The sequence below is a fragment of the Equus asinus genome, chromosome 8 (assembly GCF_041296235.1).
Source record: "Equus asinus isolate D_3611 breed Donkey chromosome 8, EquAss-T2T_v2, whole genome shotgun sequence".
Taxonomy (NCBI): Eukaryota; Metazoa; Chordata; class Mammalia; order Perissodactyla; family Equidae; genus Equus; species Equus asinus.
In genome coordinates, this window is record NC_091797.1 from 99,995,402 (window position 1) to 100,006,645 (window position 11,244).

Consider the following 11,244-nt stretch of genomic DNA (forward strand, 5'->3'; position numbering starts at 1 on the left):
CCTTCTTCCACTAAGCAAGACTGGCCAATCTCAGTTCAGTCTATGCTTTTTAAAGAATCACATCCGTACACTCCAGCCACTTCTCTAAATAAAGCAAAGCTCCAAGAGTATTTCATGAGCAACACCACCACTGAAGGACTGTTACTCTGAGTCCTCCTAGCACCCCAAGACAACAAGTCGGAGGAGCTTCCTACTGGCAGGGCAGACAAACAGGCTCCATCAAGTGCCAAAGTAAGGGTGTCTCTCATAGAAATATTGTCTTCTTGAATTTTTAAAAATTAGTTTCAAATTTGAAAATACGACAATATACATTAATTATGCTAGAATACATACCTTGGGAGAATAGAAGGGTAGAAGGTTATAAACTGAATATTTGCATTCCCCCAAAAATCCATATGTCAAAGCCCTAAACTCGCATGTAAATGTATTAAGAGGTGAGTCTTTTGGAGGGGACCTTGGATGAGGTCATGAAGGTGGAGCCCTCATGGTGAGTTAGTATCCTCATAAGAAGAGCAAGAGAATAGAACTTCCCTTCTCCTTGCCATGTGAGAAAACAGATACAAGGGGGTGGTGTACAGGCCATGAAGAGGCCCCCCCCACACACCGAGTGCACGGGCACCTTGTTCTTTCCCATCCTCCTCTCCAGAACTATGAAGAATAAATGTCTGTTATTTAAGCCACCCCATCCATGGTGTTTTGTTACAGCAGTCTGAACTGACTAAAAGAAACTCTTACAAACAGATGAGGGTTCAAGGGGGCATTTAAAAATGGCTGCATCACTGAACCATCCCTTATTGCCTCGTGGTTAACATTCCCTGCCCACCTCTTCAGCAGCCTGGGTTCACTTCCCGGTCACGGAACCACACCACCTGTCTGCCGGTTGCCGTGCTTTGAGGGCGGTTCACATAGAAGAACTAGAATGACTTGCAACTGTGATATACAACTATGAACTGGGGCTTTGGGGAGGAAGGAAAAGAAATGGCAGAATCAAGTTATAAACTGTGTGGAAGGGGGACTTATCCTTAGTAGCAATTTCTCTTTGGATTAAGAATTTTGTAATTGTAGACCAAAATGGACTTGAGAATTACAGCCCATAGGAAAAGCTAGTATTTTTCCACGTGTCCTATATGCTTCTGGTGTCCGTGGCTTGAATACTGCTTTCTCTCTGGTATTCTAAACTCACTAAGAAGACACAAGATCTGATAAAACCTACACAGTATGATCTGACCCTCAGTGTTTTCTTTTCTGTAATTGTAGGTGACCTCAATAACACGTGAAAATGGTCTGCATTCTGGAACACTCACATGCTGAGGAAAAAATCCAGATGAACAGAAAGGTGGGGCTTTCTTGCTGGCCTTAGTCAGGAGAGCCTCCATGATTCCAGCTTCCTGCTGGGAATGAGGATGGGGAGTGTGATGTAGGAACTGTTTTCCCAGGTAAAGAGCTATGGCAACATTCTGCAGTCCCTGGAACAGCTGTGTTCCCTTCAGGGGTGTAGATTTGTGTGCATGGGGCCTTAGGGGTGCCTGTGTATGAGTCTGTGGGATGTTGTTGTGAATGTGTCGGAAGTGCATATGACAGAGAATCTCAGTTCTCCATAGATACGTCCTAGTTACACAGCACAATTGTAAGTGCCACCGTCCTCAAAGAAAACCCCATAGCCACTGTATGCTTTACATACATTGACTTGCTCATCACTCACCACAGCCATATCTGTGGGTGTGTTTGCTGTTACCACTCCTCAGAAAATGAGGTGCAGTGATGAGTGACCCAAGCTCTTGAGCTCCTGTGTGAAAGGGTCTAAGTGTGAATGCAGGGCTGTGGCCCCAGTGTTGAAGCTCTGAACTACTTTATAGCTTTCATCACTCCACAATTGGATCATTAGTCCCAGTGCAAGGGTGTCCCAGCATCCATCCATGTTCCTGAATCACCTGGGCATACAGAGGTCTCAATCACTGTCCTTCATTATAAGGTAGCCTCTGTGGTCACATCACACAGATCATATATTGGTACACATTACCACAAATGTTGGCATAGTAATTAGCAGAAAAAGCATGGAGAAAGCCCACATGCTTCTGGTCAGCACAGATTCTGAGAGATCCAGACACCATGTAGAACAACCTCACCAACTTTTGTTGGTGTGGGGTCATTCCTCAGCATCTAGGCCAGAATAGATAAGAATGTAGGTGATATTTCAATGGTATTTGATATGATTATAAAAATCTGGCTAAGAAGTGTTCAAATTCTGTGAGCTATCACCCCTGGGAAGATTGACACATGAGAATAACAGTACTACTTGGTTATTACCCTGGTGCCCGTCACTCATTGTAACTCTCTTGTATAGCTCGGTCAGAGAGCATCACTGCTCACCCCAGCCCTCCTCTCTGTAATGAACTTGCCCACTCCTGGCTGGCTAGTGTGAACCTGGCCGGCTGCTGACCAATGTACACACACATATAGTTAGAGAAGCAAGACTGGAAGTGAAAATATCACGTGCGTAATAATGTTTAGTTGAAATGGTAGGACATCCGTATTTTCAAAATTTCTAAAATTGATTATCTTTACGGCAAATATTTAGTGACTAAATAAAAGAAAAATTTTCCTGGAATTAGATCAGTCTCCCAGTGTAAGGTTGCTTTTCATCAATTGGAAAATCTCATACAACTGAGGGGAAATGCAGCATACATGGCTCCATGGAGGCTGAGATGGTTTGGAGGAAGTCAAGAAGCCAGTGGCAGTTAGCTGGATTTAAACATGGGTAAGAAGAGTGATGGGAATTCGTTTAATCATAGCGTGTATTTAATTCCATTTCTAAGTGGAACACTGCACACTGGTTTAAGCTGTCTTTAGCTCCAAAGCTGAGGATTCTGTGTCTCATTCTTCTCCTTTTCCTCTTCTCTTCTATGCTTCTTCTGCCAAAGAGGATGACCTAGCAGCAGCTTATTCTATGCTTGTTAATCAACCACATCCATACACTCTAGTTCTGTATCCATATCAAGCAGGGGTCCCTGAGTAATTCCTGAGCAACACCACCAATGACTGACAGTTAATCTGTGTCCTCCTCACTCCCCATGAGGGCCTTTTGGAGGAGCTTTCTCATGAGAGGGTGGAGACCCCATCTAATGCCAAGGTAAGGCTGCCCATCTTTGTCTGAAATAGATATGGTGGCTTGTTAGTTTATTTATCTTTCAATTGAACTCTTGTATGAATATCTGACAATGTACATGATAGAAGATACACACAGTTTCGTTGTTGGGGGTGAGTTGTCAACTGTGACTCTTTTATCAACTGATGCCTGATTCAAGAGGACATTCACAAATAAGAGCATCAGCTGACAAACTGTGTGGTAGGGACTTGTCCTCAGCACAAATTTTCTTCCTGGGATTAAGAAATTTGCAATTGAAAACCAATAAATGGTAAATCATCCTGGAAAAGCACATGCTTTTTTCACTGGTGTGTTCCACACCTGCTTTGGGATCTTTGACTAATGATGACTTCCCATCAGTTTTCTAAAGTCACCAAGAGGACAATTCCCATTGAGTGGAATCCTGGCATTGACCAGGTCAAAGAGAGAGTCCTGTTGGGGGTTTTTACATAAATTGATATTTATATATTGCAAATGCTTAAAAATATTTTATATGAGGTAAAATAAATATATATAGAAGCACCAAAATATGAGAGAACTTAATAAATGATTATAAGGCAGTCCCCTTAGTGACCACCACCAAGATCATTCCTTCTTCATCTAACGCTCAGTTAGTCTCAGCTGTACAAATCACTGCAAATTTACTACTGCATATGTCCTTGTGTTAATGTCCTTCTAGGCATTTCATCATGTGAATTTTATCAATTCTTCTGGAAGGAATCGTGAGAATAATATTATTTATTGTATAACATAAAGTATGACTTTGGAAGGTTATTGCTTGGTAAAGTATAACTTTATGTTTTTATTCATGCATCATTATCACTTTTATTACATTTAATATGTAATAATTAATTTAAAAGAAAATGCTTTCTATTATTTTTAACTGCACACCCCCCCTCGTTTCTTGTACAAGGGATCCAACGTTTTGATCTTGCACTGAACCTACAGAGTTTCTATTCAGCTGTGCAGATGTTTAAAAACTCCCCAGCCCTCCCAGATGACAGTGCCAGTGAGGGGACATTCAGGAAGAGGGGCCAGGAGAGGAAGCTTGTGTCAGCCTCACAGAGGCCTCAGAGTGACCTCAGCAACTGAGAGGGGCCAAGCCCTGCTGTGACCTGACCTTGTGAGGGGTTCCTGTGAGGCTAATTCTGCCAAGTGCTACATGGGCCTGTGAACAGCGGGCACGCCATGGCGGGGCCCATCCAGCAGTGGGAGGACCCCCTGCCTGCACCAACTTCCCTCATGGTAGTTGTGGAACTTAGGATGGAGGGCAGGGGAGAGGTGACAACTGCAGAATGTGGCATTTAAACTTGAAATGCCTGTGGAATCCAGCATTTGTAGATTAATCTGACCAGATTTTTAAAAATCTGTTTCAAGCATGGATAAAAGATCGAAATAAAAAATTAAATGGTGCTCATTCAAGTTGAAGAAAGTAATAATTCTGCACACTTAGTTTTGTGGCACATGCGGTCCACACCTAATACACCAGTGTTTCTAGTTGCGCTCCTTGCCACCATGGGGTCCTGTGGGAGGCAGGGTATGCCAGGCCAGTGGGGTGCCAGGGGACATTTTTTAAATAATATTTTAATTAACAAAAGTTGTAGAGTCTAGAAGGATGTAAAATGAACATTTAACTTTCCTCTACCCTACAGATATCTATATCTTCTGTAAACATTTACTTGGGCACTATTCCATAAATTCTCAATGTACCTTCAGGAATTTATCTATATGTCGTTAAGAAATAACCCACCTCAGTATTTTATGATAGAGTTGTTCCCATGGCTCTGTTCACTTAGCAAGGCATCTTGCACAGTTTCCCAAGTCCCTGCATTTGGGAGATTCTCGCTGGGGTGTTTACTTTTCAGTTGAGCCAAAACTGGAAAACAAATCCAAATGCCCATCAACTGATGAGAAAAATAACAAGATGCGGTCCATTCATACAGTGAAAAACTACTCCTCAAAGGAAAGGAGCTAAATATTGATAAATGCTGCAACATGGGTGAATCTCAAAAACATGGTTTGCAAAATGCCAGACACAAAAAACTACGCAATGATGATTCAGTTTATATTAAATATCCTTAAAAGTCAAGGAATGAGTTAGTGGTTGCCTGGAGCTGGATGTGGGACACGAATTGACTGCAAACTGGTGCTGTCAAACTAGTTGGGCTGATGGAAATGTTCTAATATTGGATTATGGTGATATGTGATTTGTTAATCTATGAAAACTCAGCTAAAGTAAGTGAGATTTATATCATTAAAATATACCTCAGGAAATAACTAGCAATGTGTGCAGGGTTGGGAAGTATGTGAAATAAATTTGGCAAAACATTGATTGAGTTGAAGTTGGGTGATGGGTATGTAGATTCATTACTCAATTTCTCCTATTTAGTGTATATTTGAAATTTCCCATAATAATAATAAAAAGGCTCCACTGAGTGTGGTGTAGGATGAAGCAAATGCTGGGGTGTTGTGAGCTCTGAGTTTGTGCCTTGGGAGGAAGCACCTGCTGTAACTCTAACTCAGGCCTCAGAGCGTGGGTGTGGGGTCCATTAAACCTGAATTTGCTGCAGGCCTTGCTCACCTGGAACAGACCGACAGCGCCCCCTGGTGACACCCTCGAGAGAATATTAACAAAGATGGGAATTATTCAGAACAAAAGGTCCTGTTTCTTTCAGTACGTAAATATTTTTTAAATATTTTCATTATTCCACTTTATTTGGCACATAACACCATATTCATTGCTTGTCTGTCTTTGCTAATCCTTGTCGGTACTTTTTTCTCCAGTTGTACTAAATATCCTCCCCAATACCTGAAATTCAATCTAAGTGTCACCTGTTCCTGAGCCCATCTAGGGAGGTCTTTATTCATTTATTGCAATTTTAGTTCTGGAACTTCCCTTTGGTTTGTATTTATAACTTATGTTTAATTTCCAAGATTCTAGCCTTTTTCCTTTGTTTCTGCAGTGCCCATCATTGTCCCTCAAGGTGGTTTTTTTTTTTTTTTGAGGAAGATTAGCACTGAGCTAACTACTGCCAATCCTCCTCTTTTTGCCTAGGAAGAATGACCCTGAGCTAACATCCGTGCCCGTCTTCCTTTACTTTATACATGGGACACCTACCACAGCACGGCTTTTGCCAAGTGGTGCCATGTCCGCACCCGGCATCCGAACCGGAACCCCGGGGCCGCCGAGAAGCAGAAGTGAGGGCTTAACCACTCAGCCATCGGGCCGGACCCTGAGGAAGCGTTCTCAAGGCTACAGTGAGTCACCCCCTGGCCCCATCACACCATCGAGAACTGCCTTGGTAACTGAGTGTGACAGGTGTGAGAAGAGCAGTCACAGGGGTCTGCGTCCACCCAAAGGCAGTCACATGCTCTAGACTGTAATCCAAGGCTTCTTGGCTCCCATGGGGCTGGAACCCTGGGTTCTGCTTGTCTGGAGAGGAAACTGCATTTCTACTCTGCTTGTGTGGGGTGCTGAGGCATGGGAGGTTGGGTCCTGGGGAGGGGAGGTGGCCAGCAGTAGAGGCAGACACCTCACCTGGGGCAGGAGTCAGGCCACCTCAGCACAGGCCAGCGCCTGGGGAATGACCATGAGTCTGACTGAGAGCCCGGGGATGAAGTCCCTCTTCATCCACTGCATGGAGTAGTCGGGCAGCCAGGCCAGGACGGGCAGCCTCCTCTCCACAGCCGCAGGGGGGCAGCAGCAGGCCTATGGGGCCATGCAGGCACCTGAGGGTCTGGCCTGACCCAGCACCTTCACAGAAGGAGGCAGCCTGGGGTGGGCGTGTGGGGACACAGACCAGCAGTCAAGGTCAGGACTCCAGAGACCCCAGCAATAGGCGGGGGTCCAGGGCATCAGGAGAGGCACAATCTCTCTCCCCTCCAGGGGTCTGAGCCTCCCCAACTTGCTGGTCTGAGAGGAAGCCAACAAGCTGTGCAGAGGGGCCTCAGCAAAGGTGGAGCACCCCCACGCACTGCTCACCGCGCTCCCTGAATCCCCCTGCCCAAAGGCGAGGTTCCTGCTCTGCCTCCATCAACGTCCACCAGGAAAAATATGAGCAAAGTTCTCAGTGAGAAGCCTAAGCACAAATCTGACTCAAGATTTCTCCCTGGAGAATTAGTTTTTTGTTTTTCTTTCCTCCCCCGGGAATTTAACCAGGAGCAGTGTAGAGAGAAGCAAGGGCAGGGGGCACCCTCTTCTGGTTGGCAGGGTGGGGATGGGGGACTGGAGGCGCTGAGGGTGCTGAGATTTTCCAAGGGCCCACCAGGGCAGCCTCCACCCACAAAGGACACTGCAGCGCTGCACGAAGGGCGGTCACTCATCCTGAGGCCGCCGACCCCCACCTGCGGCATCTGCGTCCCTAGAGGGGCCCCAGGGTTCTATTTGGTCCTGGAGGACTTTAGAGGCTCCTTGATTAATTCAGGTGCACAGCATCCTCTAAGATCCCAGCTCCCCGTATTTAGAGCTGGCCCAGGACCACCCCTCACCCCACACCCCTGCGACACTGCTCTGGGCGGAATCCTGCTCCCAGCCCGCTGAAGGCGCTTGACCCGAAGGCTGGGTGTCAGCAAGGCTGAGGGCAGCGGGGACCTGCTGGAGACATGGCGGGTGGGGAATGGAGGTCCGAGCGGGAGGCGCCCGCCCCCTGAGATGCCACACCGCAACCCCCCGTCCCGCGCTGCCTGCCCCCAGCCCTGGGCCCCGCACGCCGACCCCTGGGCACTCACCTGGCGCCGTCTCAGCTGACGGCCTCCGAACACGACCACAGCGAGTCCTCAGGCGTCTGAGAATCAGAGGAGCGAGGCGCCGGGTCTAGACTGCGGCGCTAGGGGCTGGGCCGGGGCGGCCTGCCGGGCTCCGCCGCCTGTCCTGTCCTGGGCTCCGCCGCCTGCCCTTGGCTCCGCCTGTCCTGGGCTCCGCCGTCCGTCCCATCCTGGGCTTCGCCTTCGTTCCACCCCTGAGCTCCACCGCCTGCCCTTGGCTCCGGCTGTCCTGGGCTCTCCTGCGCGCCCACAAACGTGCCGCTGAACCTCGGTGAGCGCGTCCTGCGGACCCGTTGCCGCCTTGGGCGCCGCCCTCCCTGGCCGCCTGCTGTCGCCCCCGGAAGCCGCCACTCGCCCCTCCCCACCAGCGGTCAGCTCAGTACTGACCCAGGAGGCCTTCAGCCCCCACTGCCCTTCCTCCCAGTCTCGCCTCTGCTGCCCCCAGATGCTTTCTGGCCGGCTCCTGGGAGAGGAGTGCAGGGGAAGGACGTTCTCAAACCCTTTCTCCCTCACCATGGTTGGAAGGCTGGCCAAGGCCGCCGCAGGAGGGACATGTGATGGCTCCTGCCTCCTCAGTCAGCAGCATCTTGACTGGGTCTGGCTAGACCCTTCCACAGCACCTGCAGACTGTGATTGCTGGGTGACTATAACTCATGATTTATGAGGCCAGCCGGAAAGATTAAGTATAAGCACTCAGACAATGCAATAAGACGTTTTGAATTTGTCCTGTCACATTACATTGATTTACTTTCATTTATGTTCTTTTCATTGATTTACTTTCATTAGGTATTTGTGAGAGGCAATTATGTTCTGGTTAAAATGGCCTTTGGCATCAACTACGGATTAATCAAGACCTAGTTTTGTCATTACTGGTGGGATAACCCTGAGCACCTTGTTTCGTCTCTCTAGCCTAAATTTCCAGCTCAGTAAGTTGGAGGAGAAGGTAATTATTCTGACCACAAAGCTGGTATTGAAGTTAGATGGTTAGACAGTCTGTCCGCTATTTAGGGCTGCTTTTTGCACACAACAGGCCCTCAGTAAGGATTAGATGACATTTTCACAGGAATTTATAAAAAATCAATAAATAAATTATAGTGGAAATCTGATTCAAGCTTCTACTTCTTCCTAACCACTGAGAAACTGGGAATCCCAAATGAAACCTCATTGATGTGCTCCCAGAATTTCCACTTCCCTCAAAAGTAAAACTCATGGTCCTTATGAAGCTGCCAGCCCTTCCTGCTCTAACGACCCCTCCACTCCTCACACAGATCAGGGCTGGGCACCCGGGGCACTGAAGACACAGTGTGTGGAGGAGACAGTGCCATTCCGTATCTCGCAGACGGCAGGATCTGCTGACCTCTGTCTGTTCTTGCCCCCAACAGGACTCCTCTGGGAGACAGCAGGTGTGTGAGGCCTCATCAGTATCTGCACACATGCCCAAACTCCGCCCACCTCTCCTTTCAAAGAGGCTCCTTCAGTGCTGTCTCCACCGTCTCCAAGGCCCTGTGTGCAGCTGACGACAGGGAGCCCTGGTGTCTCCCTCAGCTTCCCCTCAGTCCACCCCTGAGTCCAGGCTGACGTGAGAGCTCAGTGGTGGTTCAGGGGACCTGGAGCTGGCGGCAGCACTGACCATTCTCGTTGCTGTTCTGTGTCCAGATCTGCATTCACTGCTCTGGGTTCCTCATCCCGTGTCCTCTTCCTTGCATGTTGGTGGGGGGGGGGGTGGGCATGATGGCACCTGTCCAGGCAATGACAGTGACACACAGAGCAATTCAGCAGCATGACCATGATGCATAGCCTCTATCTGAAAGAGCCTGGTTTTCAATCCAGTTTTGTTTGTTTGTTTTTCCAAATCTCAGACAAGATCTTTTTCAACTCCCCTCCAGTGATGGGTGAGTTTTGGGAATTGGGGTAAGATGAGTGAGACTCAGAACTTGCCCCCTGGGAGGGACCAGGGAGGAAGCAGCTGCTGGGTCCTTTCTCAGCCCTGTGAGCAGGAGACTCCGCCCAGCCCAGACAGGACACAACTGCGGGGTCCCCATCAGCACAGGAGGCACCAATGCCCCAGCCCTGGGAAGTTTGGGGGATTACACAGCGGGGGCACCCACAGTGCAGACCCTGGGGAGGACCACAGCGCCCCCTTCTGCTCCCGAGTCAGACTTCAGCTCTGGTGGAGATAATGTCAGGGGCACTGGCCTGAGACCTGGTCACTGTCACCACAAACATCCATGGGCCATGCACCCTACTGCGAGCCAAGATACTGGTATAAATTGACTGTTCAATTTCTCAGAAAGCAAAGCAAATACTTCCCCAAATCAGTAAATTATAAAAATCTACCATGTAGTTTATATATCAAGGTTTTGATAAGTTTTACATTACACTAATAAAAAGGTAAATGTCTGTCATAGTTAATTGAGTGATTCCCCAAATCACAGGAGGTGAAAAGTGTGAGAAGTGGATATCAGGGGAGCATCAACTATCTCGCTGACATCCTTAAACCTGAACTTTCCCATATGCTTCTTTTCCTTCTTCATCTTCATTGTGTAATGACGATAAGCATCTGGCGTATGGAGCAGAAGAACAATGTGCTATGGACCTAGCTTATGCTTATTCATGAAGAAATGTTAAATATTAATTTGTTCTCCATCATCATTAGTGGATGAGAGTAGGCCTGTCAATGCTGTTTGAATAAAAAGAGTCTCAAAGGTCGTGGTGGGGTCTCCGAGTCTCACTGTTGGTTGATGTATTTTGGAGCTGAGCCTCCCCCCATCATCACAGGCAGAGAGGGAGAGAGGAAGGAAAATCTTGGAGGAGTCACCCTAGAGGGATGGACACAGCCTGGGAGAGGCTGGAGGAGGCACATGGAGATGAACCTTTGGATAGGAGGATGGGGCCATGGACCTCCCCCCATGGTGGTGTTACCGTCTCCACCCTCTCCCTTGCTCTCCTGCCTCGAAGGGCTGAGCCGTTCTGAGCACAGGAGGAGGTGTTGGTTGCACTTCCCCATGGGTTTACAGCACTGTGTCAGTGTAACTACCAGTATACAGAGCACAGGAATAGTCGGCCTCGTCCTCAGGCTGGGCACCCGTGATGGTGAGAGTGACTTTGTTCCCAGAGATGGACCCAGAGAAGCGATCAGGGATCCCAGAAGGGCGGTTCTTTGTGTTGTAGATAACTGTGCGGGGAGCCTGGCCCAGGATTTGCTGATACCAGAAAGGATAGTTACTGGAAGAGACAGACCCAGAGCTAAGGCCACAGGTGAGTGTGACTTTCCCTCCTGGAGACACTGAGAGTGATGGCTCCTGGACCACCACAGTCTGAGAATCTGCCCCTAA

At 48.1% G+C, this 11,244-nt stretch overlaps 1 long non-coding RNA gene across 3 annotated transcripts in view; it reads right to left on the bottom strand.

Moving 5' to 3' along the window:
• Window positions 1-10,767, bottom strand: part of LOC106848268 (uncharacterized) — a 57,839-nt gene extending 47,072 nt beyond the window's left edge. For all 3 annotated transcript variants that reach the window (XR_011505511.1, XR_011505510.1, XR_011505509.1), the window contains exons 1-2: window positions 7,874-10,767; window positions 4,896-5,021 (exon numbers count right to left, since the gene is read on the bottom strand). This is a non-coding gene — a long non-coding RNA (uncharacterized lncRNA). The remainder of the gene's footprint in view (window positions 1-4,895; window positions 5,022-7,873) is intronic.
• Between the last annotated feature and the right edge of the window lie 477 nt (window positions 10,768-11,244).